The sequence below is a fragment of the Ammospiza caudacuta genome, chromosome 5 (genome assembly GCF_027887145.1).
Source record: "Ammospiza caudacuta isolate bAmmCau1 chromosome 5, bAmmCau1.pri, whole genome shotgun sequence".
Lineage (NCBI taxonomy): Eukaryota > Metazoa > Chordata > Aves > Passeriformes > Passerellidae > Ammospiza > Ammospiza caudacuta.
This window is the reverse complement of record NC_080597.1, coordinates 50,946,962-50,970,257: the sequence shown is the minus strand read 5'-3', so window position 1 is coordinate 50,970,257 and position 23,296 is coordinate 50,946,962.

Here is a 23,296-nt window from a genome sequence, read left to right as displayed (position 1 = left end):
CCAATCTCAACTGCAACAAATCAATCTTTTGAAAATTTTCAGCTTTATTATCCTTCCAGCTGTGATATAAAATCTGCCTAATACTGGCTAATAGAGCATGCTGTAAGGACATGTTCCTAGGTGAAAAGATGTGGGGGAACATTGTTTGCCAGTTTGAATTCAGACATCATCTTTGCTGACAAAGGAAATTGCTTGTGTTCTCCAGGAAATAAAGACTATGCAAGACAAAATTCTTTGCCTGAAAGAAGATGGCACAAATGTCAGCACATGTCAACACTATCATAGGAATATATGTTTAGTGTATTCATTTGGATTGCATTTCATGTTACTTCCCATTCTTTATTCAGCTTAATGTAAGAAAGAGACAATCCCATGATCAATTCATCAATCCAATTACTGCAAAACTTGGACCATGCTTCCATTATCTAGTGATCCAGTGCAGTTCACTGGATATATATAATCAATTTGTTGATGCTAAAGACCACCACTTACATTTGCTTAATATTTGATTTGGGTATTGTGCTCTTCTTAGGCTTGGGTTGGCCTCATCAGCTGAGATCCTCACTGCATGTATGCTCATTTTTTGTCACCTTGTGTCATGGTTTATGCCAAATCAGTGGCTCAGCTCCATGTTGCTACTCAGTCAATCCCCCCAGCTTCTTTTCTCCCATCTTGGTTGAATGGAGGAGAGAATTAGGAAAGGTAAAAGTGAGAAAACTTGGAGGTTGAGATAAAGACAGTTTATCAGGCCAAGCAAAAGCTGTGCATATAAGTAAAGCAAGAAAAAGGAATTAATTCACCACTTCCCAGGGGCAGGCAGGTGTTCTGCCATCCCCCAGGAGAGAAGGGCTCCATAACACGTGATGGGGAGTTGGGAAGAAAAACACCATCACTCCAAACATTCTCCTCTCCCTTCCCCTTCCCCAGCTCGATGTGCTGAGCACAGCCCCACGTGGTCTGGGGCATCCCTGTGTCAGCTGGGGTCAGCTCTCCTGGCTGTGTCCCCTCAGAGCTCCTTGGGCACCCCCAGCCTCCTCACTGGTGGGGTGAGAGCTGGAAAAGGCCTTGACTGTGGGTGAGCTCTGCTCAGCTACAGCTGAAATACTGCTGTGTTTTCAACAGTGTTTCCAGTACAAATCTAAAACACAGCTCCATGCCAGCTACTGTGAAGAAAATTATGTTTATCTTGGACAAAATCAGCACACCTTGCCTCTTAATCAAAGCTGTCCAAAGGCCATAATTTTTTATTTAGAATACTTATGTTTCCATCAGGAGTTTTAAAGCATTTAGTGTATTTCAGGATTTTAGTTTAGAGTCCACTGAAAAGGAATCCAGGAAAAGAAAAAGAATCCAGGCCACGCATTCCAGAACCACCCTTCAAAGTGAATCTGCTCACAGGGAATGAATGCAGAGTTTATTCACACCAGCAGTGCTCCAAGACAGTGATAAAGACTCAGGCTTTAATAATTCCAGTTGCATTCAAAACATAGCATAGAAATTGATGGCCCCTAAAAAAGTCAGAAACACTGCTTTCTTTACCTCCAAACCAACGTATTTAGCAAACAGCAAATTTTGGGTTTAGGTTCTTGCCACTGGTTGTGTAGGGAAAGTTGCTTGCTTTACATCCAGCTACCAGGGAATATGGTTTCACCTCTAAGTTACATTAAACTCACAGGATTTCCCTCTCTGAATTGAGCTGGCTGTGTATTCCCAGCATTCCTTGACACTGGCGTGTGCTGAAGTTGGAAACTGGACTGAAATCTACAGACTTGATTGCAGTCTGTAAATAAGGGTACACTAATTTGATTAACTTTGGAAGTTGTTTTCTTTTTTTTCTTGTTGTTATTCACCTAATTAAAGTAATTGTAGTTAATTGAAAAGGCATGATTGCCTTAATTAGATCTGAAGATGCAACAAGAAAATCACTAACGATGAAGATGGAATTGATTTGATGGAAAACTACTCCAAACAAAAGTGTGGTCTGAGTGTGGTCTGATCTCCTTAGAGAAAAGCATTCAAGAAGCAGTCATTTTTTTCTTTGCAGAAGCAACGAACAGATGTAGCACTGCTGTACTGAAAAAAAGTTGAAATAGTGTTGATTTGATAAATCTGTCCAGCTTTGCCATCTCATATAATGAGTCTCATCTTTCTAATTGCATGGCCAGCTGCTTTAGTTTTCAAGAGTTGATGGAAATAGAAATTTTATATTGTTTAGGGAAGTAGGCTGTACCCAACACTGGTCTTAAGGAGGATTAGGGTATACTGGGGAAAAGTTCAAACCACATTAAAACTTACTGGATTTTCAGATAGCATGCTGTCCCTTGATTTGATAAGGTACCTTTATAATAAATTTATATAGAGAAAAAGAGTGAATTAAAATGTTCTGATTGTGTCCCACAATAAATTAGGCAATAGGGCTTTGTTCTTTGGTACCCATCAGAAAAAGGTCCAGACTTCCTCCATGGGGCTCATAGAAGGAGACTTTGAAGACTTTTGGAGGAGAAGCAGCAATGAAATTAGCATAATTGTTACTCAGACAAGTTAGTCAGGGATCACATTGTCTGAGAAAACATTATAGCAGCGTGACTTTGAAAGTGCATGGCTTTGCTGAAGAGTCAGTTTTATGATTAATGATCTACAATCTGTTTCTGAGGGATTAAAGACATTTCTCAGTGGAAATGAAGTAAAAATGCAGATGTTAGCCATTGTCCACTCCAAATAATGTTACAAACTATACAGGGTCTGGTTTGTGCAAACTCTCACAGGAACACAAAAGAAAAATGGGAATAATTGTCACAAGATTATATTAAAAACTTCATTTTTATTAAGTAATTCAGCATAAGATGTGCAAAAAAATATTTTTTCATTGGCTGAGAACTGTTTTTTCTCTCTAGTTGACTGAACCAAAGAACAACACAAAACACTGCAATAAAAAATAATATATTTAAGCATAAGAATTATTATAAAAGCACTGGAAAACATAGGTTAAAAATAAAAAGCAATATTGCCTAGCTGTAGTTCAAAGAAAGGCTTTGGGACCAGTGAAATTTAAATTTTGAGCTACCTGGAGAAATAATGAAGACATTTATTAGTTGCAATTAAAAGCATGCAAAGTAGAAATGAAATTGATGGAAGTGCCTGACCATACTAGATAGAGCATTACAGGTGTAAACTGATGCAATTCCTTTGAATCAATGAAGTGATACCATTTTCATCAGCTGAGCAATAATTAATTCTTAGGGAAGGAATATTTTCTCTTCTTGCCTACTTGGAAATTGCATCAGTAATGACATTATTCTGAGACGGTATTTCAAAATTAAAAAAAAATAACTCCAAAAATATATTTGACCACAGATGGCTTTTGGAAGGATTGAGAAAGACCTGTTTTTCTTCAGAAGACCTCTTTGTGAATGAGGAACACACTGTTATGAGGAGAGCTCATTGGCTATGGTTTATCTCATGTAGCTGCACTACTGAGAGCTGTGCTGGCTCACGTGCATCAGACATGGACCTCTCCACACAACAGTTCCATGGGCATTTTCCTGGGTTAGCTTGAACCAGTCTGCACCCCTGCATTTTGATAGGTGCTGTGTGGTAGCTAGGGAAGAGGCGCTGCGGAAGATTGCCGCGATGTCACGGAAAGCCAGGACCCTCTGTTCCCCATAGATAAGACCCTCAGTTACTCATAGATAAGAAATTAACATAGGAATGTGACCCCACTAACAGTAGGAATGTTGCCCCACTGAAACCAGTAACTTTCCACTCCTTACCCAGTACTTTTCCATTCCCTACTAACCATAGGTAAGAAGGACAAACCCCTTTTTGACGTAGAGACCCCCAAGACTATAAGACCCCAGAAGAAGAAGTAATAAACGCCTTTTGACCGTCCACCACATTGGTGTCTGCGAGTGTCATTGGCCCGAACGGCCCTGGAGAGTGGGCTGTCGAGCTGTACCTCAGAACCAGGTCGCCTGCCTTGACATAGAAGGCAACAGTGCTGTCCTAAATAGAGGTGAAAAAATTTGCCTTTCAAATGGTTCATTTTTGTTTGCTTGACTTGAGGGATCAATCTTACGTCTCTCCAGTGTTCCATGGAAGGGCTGTGATACAAAGGATTCTTGCTTGGTTTGTTCTACCAGCTTACTATTATTTATTATTAAACTAATTGTTAAAATATTTATTTTATAACTATGTATAAGTGAGGGATAATAGGAGGATATGATTCAAAATAGGCATCTTCTTTAGAAAAATTTTTTTTAGAGAAAGATGGGAATTTTGAATCAACACATTCCTTTACTGAAAAATAGCAGCCACAACTAATAGCAAGTAGCAAGAAACATAAAATGCTTGCTTTATTTTAGATCCCTATATTGATATCTTCAGTATTTAGCATCTGCACACAAAGCCTACAAAAAAGTCAAAAAAAGCTGAATTCCCATCTTTATGGCATAATGTCAAAGAACCTCATCAAAGTGCAAACATAAAAAAAGTACAAAAATAAAAAAAATGTCTTCAGGTCAGTGAATTATAGAACCTGCTAATTTGTCTCACAGTTCAATCTCTGACACTTTCCTCCCTCAGTAAATTCCTACATGAAAATTTTAAAAATATATTTAGGGTGGAGGAAATTGGAGAAAGTGAAATATGTTAAGTTAAATGTAAGGGCCTGAATTTCAGAATGACATTTTATAACAGTGAGCATAATTTTTTTCTACTTATAGGTGAAAATTGATGTTCTAGATTACCCCCCAGATTCCCAGGCGGTGGTAGAGTTGTTAAATACTATGAATAATGTGGTGTTTCCTGTACTGGGGTTACGGAGAGTAATTTTTCCGCTGTATAAAAATGTATAGCAGCACAGAATTTCTAGGAATAACTACTTTTTTATTATGATCATATAGCACCTTGCCTGGTGTAAAGTTCATGGACTGTGGATGCATTTTTGAGTTACAAAGTTGCACTGATGTCAGTTTTTTGTAATAGCAATATATTTTGTGTGACAGCTCCTGAACCTGTCTCCAGACTGAAATCTCCAGTTCATTTGGATAGCTGAATCCTGAGAAGTTGATGTTGAACAGGGCAAGGCTATCACTCTTTTTGAGGTACATAAAATTTTTACTGAACTTTAACTTGAAAGCTAGCTGCAACAACATACTTGAGAAATGAAAACAGAGTGTGATACCATACCATACTATATTTTCTACAAAATAAAATTGCTTTTTGACACATGGTAATTACTACCTGATAACTGTACACAAGCCATTTTAATGCCACAACGCCATATTTTAACAACACGATAAAAATGTTCAGTCCTGTTTTTGTCTCATAGCAACAAGAAATTTAAGTAATATCACAATTTTTTTCCTTTATTGAGAGAGCAAATATTTCTTAAAAGGTTTTAAAACTGCACGACTGTATGTACATACCCAAATGTATTTATGTGCTTCAAAACAAAGAGAAAGAAAATACAAGGTGATGTGAAAAAGGTTTTAATGACTTTCAGTCATAGATGCAATATTTACAGTGGCAATATTTCCTCTGTTTTTTTCTGGAAAACACAGGTGTCTAGCAGCTAGACCAGGAAAGTTCTCATACATAAGGACCAAGCTCATAGGTCATTTATTGGTGGTTTTTTAACTGTGCTATCTGTGATTTTTCTCTTCCATGGTAAACTCTCCAGGAAAATATTGCTAACATTTTCACAAATGCTAAAACACACAAAAATTTCGAAGTTGCCAAATATCTGGCACACTGCTTGCCTTAGAAAGGATCAAACACAAGATACTAAAGTTCCCATGACAATCTAAAATAAACAAGTGAAAAACAGGTGACCAAATTTCTGTATACAGCAGCCTGAGGCATCATCTTGTCTTGTTCCCAAATCCTTAGATCAGTCCTTAGAGGGAAACTTTATTGAATTTATCCCCTGTCTAGAGCAGTGGTAGTATCAAAGTAGGTGTGCACTGTATGTGTGTACTTATATATGTGTGTGTGTGTGTGTGTACATTTATTCTAGTAAAGTAAAAGAAATACTCTTCCATACACATTTCAAACTTCTGAAAGAAAACCAGGGGGTTTTTAGTAAATATTTAGTACTGTTCTGTTTACAAAGCTGAAATTCAGCTCATTCTAGTACATAAATCTCCAGGAGTGCTGTTAGAAATCTCTGAAAGATGTATCTGTAACCTTTGGCTGGCACAGTCAAAGTCACAGATAAATCTAATGGCTCAGGTTACTCCTTAAAATTAGTGACAATATGTGCAGTGACTAGCTTGTTTCTAATAGGAAGCACCGAACAGTGTAATACACATCACGTCAGTAGATATGTAGTAGCATGTCTTATAAGGAACTTATTTCATCAAATGGTGAATAAATCACAAGTCTTTTCAGTCACTTGATGTTTCTGTGTTTGACCTTAACCAAAACAAGACAAAAATCAAAACTTTAAATTACCTGATGTTTTAATGCTTTTTAGAATACCCATTTAGTTTGAATTGTGATCAAAGACTCGAGAGAGCTTTTCATAATCCCGCATGATTTATGTAAGGCTTTGCAGTTAAGTCACTCTGCCTTAAAAAATGGTTAGTTCATTAATGTTTGAGAAATTATCTGACACACCAGAGGTGTAGGTGTATAAAGAAGGCTTACAACTGTGATTTGGTTGGAACAAATTCCTGCAATGTTCTGTCCAAATCAAGATCTCTTCAGAGGGTTAAAAATTTATTTGTGCAGGAACTCCACATTTGCACATGTAAGAAGCTCTTAAATATGTATATAATGCCATCCCAAACAAGGTAATAAAGTAGAGGTCACTGATAGTCATGAATAGAAGTACTGTATATAATTTTATTTCTTATGACAATTTGAATTTTACTTTAATGTGAAATAAACAAATTATATGTGGGATCAACAAATTGTCTCAAATTTAATACCTCTATGTGCTCTCTTAGATATATCTTCTGTAGCCATGCAGAATTTCTCCTCCCAATCTATCTTGCTAATTTCTTTATTTCTTACAGGTGAAAATGTCAGTGACAGCTTGATGAATGGACATGGAACTGTGATGAGTTTCCTATGCTCCATTGCTCTGTGTCCAATCTCTATGTTTTCCACTGTAAGGCTGAGATCCAGGGACTTAGCTCTGTTTAGTAAGGTAGTGTCGCTGTAGTTCACAGCTTGCCAGAGACTGCTGGGGATCCTGTGCTGGAACAGCACAGAACAGTTCAGTGTGTGACAGACTGCAAAAAGCAGTTAATTGCTACCCTCCAATGAGACAGTCGAGACAATTGAGGTAGCAGGATTGAAGTCCAAGAAACCAGCAGTGGAATAAACAGGGTAAAAATTGAATAGGGGTTTTACTGTGGCAAAGCTGTGACTTCTGAAAATACAATGAGATTAGGATTTGAGTGCAAAACAAATGAAAGTGTCAGAGGAGAATGCCAGTAACTAAGATTCAATATTAGACAGATATTATTAGATGCATTGAGGTAAACTAGTTAGGGCAGTGAACTGAATAGAGGATGTGAGAGCCTGTTTATTTAAGGAACATCAACTTTGTAAGGAGGTATGCAGAACCTAGAGATGGAAACATTTCCTTGAGACTGAAGACAAGAAGGGAGTCCTGCAATGGAAAGAATTCATGTTGGTGAAAGCAGTGTCTGGACTCTAGCAAACAATAAAATCCCAACACCCAAAAGTCAGAAGAAAAAGTTCAATATGTTATCATGATAAAAGAAATTTGCATACAGTGATTCTTCTGTATTTAACTCTGGGTTTATACCACCTTTAGATGTAGAAGCTTTTGGATGAGATAACAGAATCCTCCATCTGCTTGCAGTTGTGTGTATAAAATAAAGGAATCATCCATATCTCAGGGTTTTTTTGGGTCTAGATATCACTGATGTCTGACAGTATTCTTGTAGGCTGATTTTGTCTGCTTGCTGAATCAACCTAATGCTTTGGGTAACAAAAAGAATTTTTCCTAGGAGATACTCCATCTGTGAAGTGACTAGTGGTACTAGCTAACGACAGGATTACAGAATGGCTACCTCCTATCACAGAGAAAATTCAGTGGTGATTCTAGTGTATCTAAAGAGGTTTTCCCAGGAGAAGAATTGGCATTTTAAAGGCCCATATGAGATTTCAAATGTAATATCATGTTCCATTTTTGTCAACATACTACAGAAAAATGAACTGAAATAATATCTGAAGATGTAGAGTATTTTAAGGAGATGAAGAACCTTAATCTCAGGATGAGAGATTAATCCTGCAAAAATTAAATATGAGGGAAGATATTAGTGTATGAGTAGGCCATGGTGGCAAGCATATGAGAGAGAACTGTTTTTAAAGATAAAACATCTGACTGCCTTGGGAACAGGTGACTATCAACCCCTATGAATAAGTTGAAGTTGGAATGGAAGATAGGTTCTAACTCTCAGAGCAGAGTTCTGGGCCAGTCTTCCAGGCGCAAGTACTGAGGGCAATTCACCCCAAAATGCTTTAAAGATAGAACTTGGAGGGTTTATGAAAGTGGTTTCAATTTGATTTGTCTGCAGGGAGCTGACCCAAGAGGTCTCTGGCAGCCCTGTGAACAGACCATATACCTTTATCTCCTCCTTCAAACCCCTTTGGAGAACTCGTTTATTCTAGGCAATCTTCCCTGTATTACTTACTACTATTCTCTCTCTGCAGTTTCCCATGTGTCCCATGCTTTGTCTTTGTTTCTTTTGTATGGTTTGTTATTATGAACTCCACAGCTCACTGAAGTTATTTTTCATAAAATGCCACTGATGTTCATAGTACTATATAGATGATTGATTAATTATTTAATAGTACCATCTGGGGTAACAAGCAGTAACAACTATTTAATCATCAGACTTTCACAAAATATTCTTACTTGTAAGGGATCCACAAGGCTCATCAAGTCCAACTCTGAAAAGAATGGTCCATACAGGGATCCCATGACCTTGGGGTTATTAGCACCGTGCTTTAACTTAGCTAATGCTCCTTTCATCTCAGTCTTCTAGGCAGCTATTCCATTAACTCTAAGTTTTCAAAATATAATTAAATTTTAAAATTTCCTCAAATAAAATATGCATACTGAATAGAATGAAAATCTTAAACTACTTCTGTATATGAATTATTATATGCATAATATAAATTCTATATGTAATACAAATGAAATATATATATAAAAATATATATTAAGTGAAAAATCCAAAGTCATTGAAATAATGGGACATGATGAATCTCGTATACTCTATTACTCTATATCATTAATGAAAAGAGCCTTATGAAAATTTGGTTATAGTGGGTTGACCCTGGCTGGATTCCAGGCACCCACCAAAGCCACTGTATCACTCCCCTCTGCAACTGGAGAGGGGAAAGAAAACATAATTAAAGGTTCAGGACTTGAGATAAGGACTGAGAGAGATTGCTCATCAAATACTGTCACAGGCAAAACCAGCTGGAATTAGAGACATTACTTGTATTTACTATGAGCAGAATCAGAGCAAGAAAATGAGAGATAAAACAAGACCCTAAAAACGCATTCTCCCCATCCCTTCCTCCTTCCCGCTCCGTCTCTTTGCCCCAGAAGCACAGGGAAACCGTCAGTGGGGGTTACCGTCATCTCAGGTTGTTTCTGCCTCTGCTCGGGAAGAGGAGTCCTTCCCCTGCCCCACTGTGGGGTCCCACCTATGAGAGATAGTTCTCCATGAACTTCTCCAACATGAGCCCATCCCACAGGGAGCACTCCTCTCAAAACCGCTGCAATGTGGGTCACTCTTCCATGGGGTGCTGTTCTTCAAAGATGGGTTGCTCCAGTGTGGTTTCCCCATGGGGTGACAAATACTACTGGGAAACCTGCTGCAGCACGGGCTCCTCTCTCCTGCGTCTGCCAGGATTCTGTTCCAGCACAGGCCCCCCATAGATTCACAGCCTCCCCTCCCTCACCCACCTGCTCTGGCATGAGTCTCCTTCAGGGGCTGCAGGTCTCCGCATCCCTCTGGATCTCCGTGGGCTGCAGGGGACAGCCTGAGTCACCATTGTCTTCCCCACAGGGTGAAGGGGAATCTCAGCTCTGGTGCCTGGAGTGCCTTCTTTCCCTCTGTGGTTGACCTTGGTGTCTGCAGACTTGTTCCTGTCATGTGTTCTCACTCTTCTATTCTACGCTGCAATTACATTTGCACAATAAATTCTTTTCCTTCTTCTTCATGACTATGTTATCACAGAGGTATTACCATAGTTTCTGACTGGCCCAGCCTTGGCCAGTGGCACATCTGTCTTGAAGCCACCTGACATTGGCTCTACAGGATGTGGAGGAAACTTCTGGCAGCTTCTCACAGAAGCCACCTCTGTATCCCCTCTGCTACCAAAACCTGGCCACCCAAACCCAATATATTGGTTTAGAATGGAAGTGTTCATAGCTAATTTAATTTGGAACTGTTATGATTATGCCAAAGCCAATGACCTTCAGAGGAAATCAAGCAGGCTATAATTTGGAAGTGCACACTTAACTAATGCCTCTGGTATTAACAAAAAAACTCACCAGTTTCTGTTATTGTTTATAGCTCCAAGTGGAATTAATCTGACTTTCATTTTTATTGTCTGCATTTCATTTATCCTGGGTTTTGGGGTAGTCTGCTGTCTAATAGTGAAGGGCAAACACAATTCTGATGTCTCTGCAGATAGGTGTTTTGGCCTGGTTTTTCCTGTCCTTCTGTATCCTGTATCACTTCCTTCCCTAATGTTGAGTACTTTAAGCAGTATTGACAAGGCAACAGTGCTTTAAAGTGCTGTTCATGCCCAAGAGCCCCAAAAGCAATTTTCCACAGAACCTTTAAAAAACAGCAAGAGTTGAATGAAAAACCTAAAAATCAGAATTCTTGGTACATTAATAGTAGCCATTCATTGAAGCAAATTGAATTGCTTCATGCAAATTAGTTTTAAAGAGGGTAAGGGTGGGTAGGTATCACCTCTGTTTGTCACAGTACTCACACTGATGAGCTTCACATACTGTTCCCCTGACCTGTCTGTAGTTTATGTAATCATAACAATTAGAGAGATGCTAAACTAAAACCTAATTTCTTCAAAGAGAGTTTATGAACAAAATTTCAATGAATGTTAATGACAGAAAGAGTAAACATAAAGTTTATTCCATTTCTATGATCATTTGGGACAAAATCAAGACTGACACTGTTGCCAAAATTCTTAAATGCCCTGAGTTTTTACCTGATTTTAAATAATAAACTAATTGATCTGTATGCTGTTAAATTAAAAAATATGTAGTAGGAATATGAAGTAGCATACCTGATACGGTTTCTGTCTAACAAAAAGTGAATTTTTGCTCTATATAACAGACATATTTGAGTGACTTGACAACACTTGGAATTGAAAATCTTGTCACACAGTAGTGTGAATTGCAAGATGGCACATCGTCTTGCAAAGGAAATTTTCCTGATTGAAAGCTATTTAAAAGTCAGTGCGTGAACCACGATGTCTAATGTTGCCACTAAATAATTTATTGAGTATTTCAGAATAATTTTCTCTGCAATGTTATAATAGGTATAATTTATTCAGAAGCCTACTTCTAGGAATCATTATTAATCTGATGCTTATAAATGTTATCTTAGTTTAAGGAATGATAATAGAAAAGGTACTTTAGAAATTGCTATTGAGCAGCGTCTTTTCCATTTATTAATGAAGTAGCTTTGTTTCATAGAAAAATTTTCTAAAGTTCTCAATAAATTTTCCTGTCAAAGACATTGAGAAAAAGATCAGCTCTGATGCCAGTTTCATGTAACATATTCTTGTACTACTTAGCTTATGCTTTTCAGAAGAAACAGAAACTCACCAGGTAGATGTACTGATAAAACTGGAGGAGAAAGGAGAAAAACCTGTCTATATATCACAATAACTGGACAGAATATTTCTTTGTGCTTTACAGAAACACTTGATGAAATTATTATTATATTTCTTTTCAGTTTCCATTATTTTTGACATTTACCACAGCCTCATATGTTGCTATATAGTTGCATATATATTCTTCAGTCTTTGTTAGACAAACTCTAATACTCACACAACCACTAGAAACACAGGGTCAGGCTTATCACTTGCCTTCAGCAGTGCAAAAGCAGCAAACCTGACAAAATTTGACACAAACTAAGTTTTTGTCTGTTTGTCATCAATGCAGATGATTTCAGAGTAACTTTGTGTCACTGCAGAAACAAGAAAAAACCAAAACATGCCAGTGAATTTACCTTACAATTACAAATTAAACTTTAAAAAAAAAAGGTGGAGAGAGCTTGCTAGCTTATCCCTATGGTCCATACATTGAAGCCTGAGCTTTTGCCATTGATTTTAATATCTGAGAGAAAGCTGATGCCAGGTTGTTGCTAAAGCAAGTAGACATTTCAGACCTAATAGAATTCCATCCCACTAACACTTTTCTCCATGGACCAAGATTTTGGAGCCTTTTATTTTCTGAAAATGGATATATGAATCATATTTCATTCAAACCAAGTAAAGTGATATGTTCAAGTTTTTCCCACAGATCTCAGTTTCTTATGTTGGGGAGTTCACCACTCTATTCCTCAGCTCAGAACTCAGTGAAACTTGACATTTTGCTTTACAACTTGGACTTACAGTTTTAGATCCTAGAGAGATTTACAAGAGTGAATTTACTGCTTACACATTCTAGCAGTAGATATCATTTATGACTATATACTGAGTAGCATTTCTTATAATGCTACCAGTATGTTACTGGATTAAATTCAAACTGATCTTCACCTTCCAATGTCCTTTCTAAGCAATGACTAAGGTGATCTTTACCCCTTTATCTGGATATTTTTAAAAATATATTTCCACAAGCACAAATAATGTCTCTAATTTTGTGGCTTTATATCTCTAATGTGATTTAGACATAGGCAGTCTTTAGTGGTGAAAACTATGAACTGAAGAATTTTGTGCAATATTTCCAGCAGTGCACGAAACAGCACCTGTCTAGTAATAGTTTCTGTAGAGGGTACTCTTGTGCTGAACTCTGTGGCTCTTCTGATGAGAAAACCTCTCCTGTTCATTAAACAGTAAGGACTTTTATCCTTTGATTTCTTTTGGAACAGGATCTGACCCAACCTATCACTTGCAAAAATAGCCTTAGGAAAATGAAAGGCCCAGCTTGCCAGTCCATGTTGAACCTCTTCCCTTGCGTATGTTCTCTGCCAGGTCCTCCAGATGAATATTTTGGGTTGCCTATGTTGCTACTGTTGAAAAATGTGCAGCCAAGGCACTCAATCTGCCATATCGAGTATCATGCAAAAAATGAAAATAGTTAAAGTATTTATGACCAGGCAGAGCCCTTGGGATATTTTCCTGGTCAAAACCTGTTTATTTGCTGATATTGGTTTGTAACATTTTATTTATAATGAATTTGCTGTTTTCTTTTTTCAATATATTATTTTTTTATATTAAGTTTATATTTACACATTTTGACATAGGTCCTCTAAAATTCTTCCATTTGTTGAAAATTTGCTCTGTGGTGGGGAAATTCTGAGTTTCTTGATGAATTGCATTAGGTACAGAAACTTAAAGTTGATGTTCTTAGACTACTCTTGCCAATCTTGGAGAAGGAGGAATTTAGGTTTCCTGACACTACCATGCTGATCATTTCATATTGATTTTTTTCTTTAATATTCTTTTTCCATATGCAAAGGAAATATTTTTTCCTTTTAATGGTTCTATATTATTTTCAAGATGCATATTTTTTAAATAAATCCTTGAAACGAAGCAATATATTTTATGGATATAAATTTACAGGAGAGGGAAGGGCAGCTGTCAACCTACACCTGTACTGTCAGGATGCCAGGTCCTGTGCATCTCTTGGTGGTGAAAATGTTGCTTTTTTAATACATCCACATTATTTCCATGTCACGGCCTGAGTCCACTGTAGGTAATGGAACTCAACTGACCTACTAAAAATCTAATGGAATACACTCAATCTACAATAGCAACTTGCTCCTCATTTTAGAGGTTTATTTATTTTGTTCTTCTCTATTTAGACGTATATTTTTATTAATTAACTCGCATGCTCTTCCTACGCCATATCCAAATATTAATCCATATAAGAAGTTCTTATTTAGCTTATGTGTGGAGAGAATAGTATTTAGTTTTGTTTTCCTTATCCTTGTGAACTTACAACTGCCAACTACTCACATTATACAATGGCTTTACTTGCTCTGCTTCTTTTAAAGATCTGTACATTCTTCTGTTTATGCTACCATATCTGCATTTGAAATCACTGCCATCTGCCTTTTGACTTTTGCTTAATCTCATTGATTTCTATGCTGCTTTCTGACACTTAGATTTTATGAGTATTAATAAAGATTTTACTCTTTCTATCTATTCCTGAAATATATTCTGATTTTTTCATTACACATGTTCTGTACAATAGTTGGCTGCAATCATCTTTCTTGAACTCATTACATATTCTCTGCAAATGTGCCTTTTAAATTTTAATATCTTCAGCTCCTGTCTTTCCCAGATAAAGTCTGATGATATGAACTATGCAACTGTATGAGCGCTACATAGGATAATTCAGAATGCATTTTCAATACTGCTTCCTCATGTAGATCACACAGCATTCTCATTTCATTAGAACATCAATGTGGTTTATTTTCTCCAATAATTTTATTGCTGCATGGGATGAAAAGGAGTGACTATATTCCCAAACAGACCTTCAGTCACATTTAGCAAATAAAAAAAAAACTCTTTTCAAATGTCAAAGCATTATTTGACAACAATATAGCATATTACACATAAACACCCTAAAAATGATACCAAAGCATGGATTGCATGTACTGTTTGTACTGTTTCTGTGGAGAGTACATTTTAGAGATTGAAATGTACACATTTCACCTTTAAACCAGACTCTCTGGGAGTAATACTCTAAAATACAAAACAAATTTCTTAATTGAAATTTCTAATTTCTAACACAACTTTGATAACCAAAAACCTTTTATAGCTTAATGAGAGCTCTGGGCTCCAAGAAGTCTTTGAGATAGTAGAATATCTCTCAATATACCTGGAGTAGAAGTAATGGTCCTTTTATATTTTCTCCACATACTTCATACATTCCTTAGATGCATCTCCTTCTCAGGAGCCCACAAAACACATAAACCTGCCTGTGAATGCATTTTAGCCAGTACTACATTTTGTTTCACCTTTTTAAAATGATACCTTTCTTTTTGTTCAACCATTTTTGTTTAATTTGCATTGCCAGGTGTGCCTGCTAGGCTTCCAAATCTTCTTAACAGCCTAGAGGAGGGACTTCTCAGCACTTCTGGAAACGGATTCAATACTGACTGATACTGAAATTAGTGACTGAATCAATCCAAAAGGTGATAACTTTTGGATTAAAAGTTCCATAACTGAATATAAAGCAGACTGAAGAGGATCCATATCAAAATATAGTTAGAAAATAATTCAATATATATGTGGCCTCTTTTGGTTTTTCCCCAAGTCACTCCTGGCTTACCTTAAAGCTATGTTGCTAACATAATTTTCTTTACAGTATTATCTGTCATGTACAAAACCCCATTTTGTGCATATCCATGACAACTTTAAATAATTTATCCCTCACATATAATACTTATTTTGCACTCAAACTTTCTGATTTAGGCTGTCTCAGTTGTCTCCTTATATACTTTTATTGATTCTTGTGGTTTTGCAGCAAAGTAACACTATCAGCTCAACAAACCACATATTATCATACAGTAAATGACAAAATAGAGCAAGAAGAAATAAAATATAGAAATAAAAATCCAGATGATAAAATCTTTCAGTAACCATGGCCAATATATGCCTATTGCTTATTATATGACTCTAGATACCAAATAATATATTACACAATATAAAATAGACTTTAACTCTTGTCTCAGTTGTAGCAATGGTGGGATTTCATATGACTGACCTAAAACATCGGTCAGTTAATATAAAAGATGTATCATTATAGATTTTAGGTCTTATTTGATGCTGTATATTATTGAAGGAGACAAATGATAGTAGATAAAGTTTAACTTTAGCTGTATATCTTTCCACACCAACAAAACAAAGCCATTATGATGTGGCTAGATCCTCCAGGGTGCTCCTCCTCTATGTTTGGCACTGGTTAGGTATCAGCTCACAATATCAATGCCTTGACCTTGTTTTCTATACACAGAACTAGGAACAACTCTGCATTTGACATGACAATAGAGAACTATTCTAAACCCCAATGTGACACACTGGAGCCCTAGCATGAGAGTTACTGGGCTAAAATACTTTTTCAATCATTGAGGATGTATTCAAACATCATCTGTTAGAGCCAGCCACAGAAAAAAAACCAACTTTAAATCTTCCAGTGATCAATGAAAGACAGATATATATATATTTTTTTTTATTTATGTATATATATATATATGTAATTTATTTTCCCCTGGCAAAATTAATTTATTCACAGATAAGAATTTTGTGCTATTTTTGGTACACTTGAAAATTTTATCCGGTCTTTATTTGCCATAGTGTCTCCTGTAAACTCCATGTTTTACATGGATATAATGGGTTTAGATGCCTCTGTCAAGGTGACTTCTAAACTAAACACAGAGGGAGATGAAGAAATAAGGGATCTCCACACAAACTAGGAGAAAAATTAGTTTGGCTAAGCTGATATATTTATATCTGAAAGAACTGAAAGAATTGAAAGAACTGCTTTGGATTATCAGATACACTAATGAATGCATGGGTAACACAAGATGCTTCTAGAGGCATAACTGTAAGCCAAGTGCAGTCACCAAAGGAAATCAACTTGGCTCTGTGTTCAGAGAATTAAATCCTACCTCAGCTGTCTCCCTTTCAGTGCTAATGAGCAGTACTCTGAAATTGTTGTTGCTTAGGCAAAAGAGTTTAGTGTAATCTGAGATACTTGATAATCTGAACTATTTTTTTTTTCATTTTTATGTTCTTTTATGAGAAAATTTCAAGTTACTGTAGAGAAGCTTGGGGGAAAGGGGGGAAAGGCCAGACTTATGACTTGTCCATTATTGTAAAATATTGCAGCTAAAAAGATTATTAAGGGACTGAAACAACTTTTGTACAATGATATCCTGAGCGAGCTGGAAGTTTTTAGCCTGTGTACAGAAAGTTCAGGGAGGGGCAGCAGTTCTTTTCCAAATGCATTTATATAAATACATCATGAGAGGATGTGAAGAAGAGGGAGCCAGACTTGCCCCAGTAATGCTCACCAACAGGACAAGAGGTAATGGCACAAACTGAAAAACATGAAACTCTGTCTGATAACATAGAATACTATTTTGCTTGTTTGTCTTGGAAGTCATCTAACAGTTTAAGAGATTTCTTGATAGGCTGTGGAGTCTCCATCTGTGGAGCTATTCAAAGTCCAGCTGGATGTGGTCCTTGGCAACCAGTTTTAGCTGACCCTACCTGAAGAGGGAGTGGGACTAAATGTTCTCAACCAGTTCCTTCCAATCTCAAACGTTCTGTCATTTTGTGACATCTGCCATGCTCTGTCATCACAGTGGCATCTGTAGATTGTCAGCAGTGGATCAAATTACAGTAAAGTCTATGTCTGGGCCACAGAATACAGTGGCCACTAAAGATGTATCCCTAGAAAATAGATAGATCCTATAAGCCAGGGAGATTGGGGTCGAGTGACAAAATGCTTCTGTCATGAAGGCTTCTAGGTCTTTATGGTCTGTCAGGATGGCTCAGGGCATCCTGCTGCTCAACAGCTGCTGTGCCAGAGGGATGTGGGAACCCTGTAGGGCCTCTGCCATGGCTGGCAGAGTCATGAGGGAGCTTCACTTCTGTTAGGGCACCTCAGACAGCACTACGAGCATTTTCCATACCTATAGACAGCTTAGCAGGGCCTGAATCTACCTCTTGGCTCTATTACATGTATTGACTAGATTATTAAGATTATTATGGGTTCTTAAACCTCTCTCATCTCTCCTGTCTCTCTAAGACATCTAACAGGCATATTTAAATTTAGATCACCTATTACGGGCACACCCTCTTCCTGTTCTCTACATTGGTATGCTGATGTTGTTAAACTAGCTAATTTCATAGAAGACTGTAAAAAAGTGTAATTAAAGCCATAGTTTATGGAAGTCTGCAACTGGAAAGAGAGCAGAGACTGGAGAATTCATCTGGGAAAAAAGGTATATGATGAGTATTTAATAGAAGACTTGAAGTTATTTGCTTAGAGAAAATAATTTTTTCCCTTTTTTTATTTTTTAGAAGTACAGGCAATTCTTCATAAGTGCAGATAATTCAGAACCCTCCAATACTAACCCCTTTTCATTGAAATGGAAATCCATAATGATTAACAACAATTATTAGTAATAATAATAATGATAGTAGCAACAATAAAAAAACCAATCATCATTATCATCAATATCAGTAAAGAAATAAAATATGCCAACACAAGCCGATGGAAAATAAAAGGAGCAGTTCTTGAATGTACCTCGGAGATTTAAGTAACTGATAGCTGGAATTTTTAAATGTATGTTGTATAAAATATAACTTAGGAAAACTTTTACAAAGGCCTATGAAATTACTGAAGTTATCAGATCACACTGCTGCAGATATTAGAAAAATGATGGTAAATTAACAAAGAAGGCCATTTGTTAAAAATTTATATCATTTAGGAGTTGACTGGGTAACAGAAATGATGTTATTTATTTCAAAGCAAACAAAGCGATTAGATTAAATGCAAAGTAATTAATAAGGATATGTCAGCATCTATTTCAGTTTGTATCTGGGTACATAGAAATTTCCATATGAAGTGTTTAGTACTATAATTTCCATATAAAAAAGTAGCTTGAATAAAGAGGTCTATTATTATATACTCTTCATAGTAATAGGAGTTGATGTTTTTCATTATAACCAAAAGCACCAGTATGGCCTTCTCACCCAGATTTTCTTAGTCTTCACCTTTGACAGTACATTGGTTAAACTGAAGAATACTGGTTTACCATAAAGAACCTTCTCTGTCCTAGCCCAGAGTTTTCTTCCATTACTCTTATCCATCAAAGAGCCTCTGTTTGTACTTCAGGCTTACACATTTAAGGTTAAAGATGCTTTGAATAATTAACAAAAGCCAAGTTATAAATGTCTATAAATTAATCGGAGCCATCATTATTCACTAGTTATCCGGCTGACTGTGCTTTCAAGACACATCTACACATTTTTTCTTACACTAGACAATGAAGACTGTACAACATTGGGCTGTCCAAGATAACAAAAAATTTTAGCAAGCTATTAAGTAAAGGATTATTCTCTGAGTGGAGATACAGTGCAAGCAATAGAATTCTAAACCTGTTGGGTGAATAATAGTCCAGATTTCCAAAACTAGCTTGATACTATTTATTAAAAACTTAAGAAAAAGGTAAAAATATGTTACTGCATATACACATGCACAGAAATAGTAAAGTGCTTTTTATTAACTAAAATAAAATAATGTTTGCTGTGAATTATTTTCAAGATGGTAACAAGTATTTGACTAAAATTTGCTGAAAATAGTTAATGTCACATCTGTTTCAATACTGCAAGATACTGAAACATTATTCTTTCTTGGAAAATTTCTAAGTGGTTTTACAGGATTATTGCATGTTTTATACTTGGTAGACATAATTTCTATTTTTCAATTAGAAGCTTTAAATAAATAGTTCACATATTATAACTAATTTTTTTTGGGATGACATAATTGCCAATATCATAGCAGGTGCCTATGCATAGAAAAGTCAAATACCTTAATTAGAGTGAGTTGAAACAGAAGGAAGTTATTGTTTTCTTTTTTATCAAAAATTTTCCTATCACACAGAGAAGACCAAAGAGGGGATTCTTAAGATTTAAAGCAAAGATTTCTTTGAGACTTAGTGGATTTGTGATTTTTCAAATGACAGAACAAGCCTGATGAAATGGACAGCTTTCTGTGATGAAGCAGGGGACTTTGTGGAACATAAATGGTGTTAACCTTGCTTTTTAGCAAGACATCCAACCTGTTATCTCATAGTGTGCTTAGGACTACACAGATTAAGTATTGACTGGGTGACTAGCTGGAAAACTGGTTGGACTTCTGGGATCAAAATAGTGAGACAGGGGATCCAAATCCTTGCCTGATAGGTGGTCATGAGTCCCCTTCAGGGAGTGATATAATGTTTGATGGCAAGTAGCATATTTTTGAGTGGCCTGGACCATGGGATGGGGTGTTAACAATTTGTAGGTTATACCAGTGAAGAGCAGGTCTTCTATGTACTGAAAGACTTATATAGGCTGGAGAAACAGCCTGGCAGGTGTCTCAGAAAATTCATCAAAGGCCAAGTCCTGCACTCTGTTTGCAGCTGGGAGTTGATGGAACAGAGAGCAACTGCAGGAAGTCCTTGTGGAGTGCTGACAGCAAACAACCTTCATCAGCAGGGTGCCCCTGAGGTGACAGAGGCCAGCTGCACACTGGGCTGTATGGATGAGAGGGTTGCCACAGGACCTTTGGCCACATGGAGAGAGGAGCTCAGGGCAGAGCAGGTTTTCTCAAGGATTTGTGACACTGCAGAGGGACCCACACTGGGGCATCTGCTCCTGAAGAACTGCACCCCATGGAAGGGACCCACAGTCAAGTAGTTTGTGAAGAACTGCAGCCCATGGGGAGGACTGACGCTGGAGAGGGTTGTGGAAGATTCTCTCCTGTGGGACTGACCCCATGCTGGAGTAGAGGAAAAGTGTGAGGAGTCCTCCTCCTGAGGAGAAAGGAGCAGCAGAGACAATGCAATAACCTGACTGCAGATCCCATTCCTCTACCCCTGTGCCTCTGGGAGGGAGAGAATTCAGAATTAAAGTTGAGTCCAGTTGGAAGGGAGAGGTGGGGGAAAGATTCTTTTCAAGATTTGGCTTTATATATCATATCCTTCCCTGATTTGATGGTCATTAAATTAATTTCCCCAAGTTGGGTCTGTTTTGCCTGTGATGGTAACAGGTGCGATCTCTCCCTGTCCTTATCCCAACCCATGAGACTTTCATTCTATTTTCTCTCCCCTGTCCAGACAACCGTAAATGATGAAACAGTTTTGGTGGGCAGTGGTATCCAGCCAGGGTCAATACACCACAAACATCCTTAAGCATCCTTCTCTGTCTGGAACTGCTCTTAAAATGAGATTGGACTGTACAGTCCTCAGAAGTCCCTTCTAACCGTCATGAGCCTATGCTTCAATGGAAGCTATTTTTGTCTTGTATACAATTTGGATGACACAAGTGTGACAAGACCAGTAGAATTTAAGTTATATGTATGAAAACAATCTAGCTGTGTATCAGCAGCTTTAGTTTGTTAATTCCTAATGTGATTCATGATCTCCCCAACCAGTCTGCTGGCAGGTAGACTGTGGTATTTAGTTGTCTACTGGAATGAACCCACAACAATTAGATTTTCAGCTTTTAACAAACTCGGTGTGTCTGTGCACCACAATTTCCCATCCTATTTGTAAACATAAATGGAAACACAATCAAAAGGAGAAAACCAGTAAGATTATGCATTGTAGAGGGATATTTCTATTACTGAATTCTCCCTAGGGATTATAACATGAAGCATAAAATTACACTTCAAATTGCCCAAGTGCTTAAAGTTATTTGTCGGCTTTTGTTTAATTCTAAAAGGAAAGGGCTTAGAGAGTAATTAGGTGGCATGGGTGAGCTGACTTCCTAAACACAAGTAACATCTGTGAGCATTTAGAAATGGTAGAAACTGGAGTGACATTTCAAATTTTTTTTCTCACTTTCACTATTTCCCTTTAGGTTGTGAACTTATTCAAGTGAGTTTACAAGCATTTTATTGTTCTCCAGAGTTCAGATAGCTGCTAAAATGCTCTCTGCAGCTTTACATTTAAAACAGGTGTTATAACTCCCTACAGAGTAGTAAAACATTATGCCTTTCCCCCATTTGAGCATACAGAAGAATTCTTTTAACACCTTTGTTATTGCTGCTATTCAAACTAATACATTTACTAGTCAAAATCAATTGCTGTCCGTTTGTAATTAGAAAACAATGGAAGAAAGAAAGCCCTCCATAACAAATGGGTGTTATGATTTTCTTCCTTGTGTGAATATGCACAAAGGACAATTCTGCAAAAAAAAATGTACAAATTGACTCAGAAATTTTCAAATAATCACATTCTTATGAACCAGCAAAACCACTAGTGCTACTTTACAGAGCTAGAAGAGCTTTGGATTCCAATAATACTTCAGAAGTTATTTTCAAGTCCAGTCAATTGGAAAGCCTTTAGCGCTTCACACTACTCTGATTTCTACAGAAATCTTCTTGTAAGGACAAGCAAAGCACACAGACACAATGCATGAATGAGGAAATTACAAGGATAAAAATACACTAGCTGGGGGAATAAACAATGTTAGCTTAAAAAACATCACTGCCATTAATCTGAAATAATTGAGTGCTCTAAATTAATTTTCTGTTTCTGTACCTAACATATAAAATGAAGTTAAAAGAAAAGCTTGCAGTGTTTACAGTCTAGCTTGTGACACTTATGAAAACACGATGACAATTCAACTTTAAATTGAGTAAAAGTCAATATTCTGACTAAAGAAGAATATTCTGAATTAATGATTCCAACCACAAGAAAACATACAGAGATATGACTTGCAATAAGAATTATAGAATGATAATAAATTTTGGTAAAGAGAAAGGAATGACAAAAACCAGATCAAATAACAGGGTTGTCACTTTGAGTACCTCTTTGGTCAAAGTCATGATCAATGAATTTGTCTTTGCATTGAAAGTGAAAAAAGAGATGATGTGAGGAGTAGAAGTTGGCTACTCTTGCAAAAAGCATATTCCACGCTAGATGAGGTACATTTGTGTCACAGGAAAGTGCATTAAGAAATATGCCATACATTATTAAATGCTATGCATGTTTTCTTCTTCTGTATGTCTGTCAAAGTTGGATGCTTCAAAATTCCCATAATGCAAGACTCAACACACACATAAACTTCACCAGGTTAGGTGATTAAATTTAAATTGGTTGTCTAAGATTATTATTCAGGTAGTGATAGGCACCTCCAGAAGGCAACTTTTTCTTTCACAGTTTTTGGGACAATAATATTAAAGTCTAGTGGATTATCTTATTAAAAAACTAGTTGGGCAACTAGAATATTTTGGCATTAATATTATGCACACAATGGAAAGAATTTAGATTGCAATTTTAAAAATGTCAAAGACATCTGAGGGAAGTTTATATTA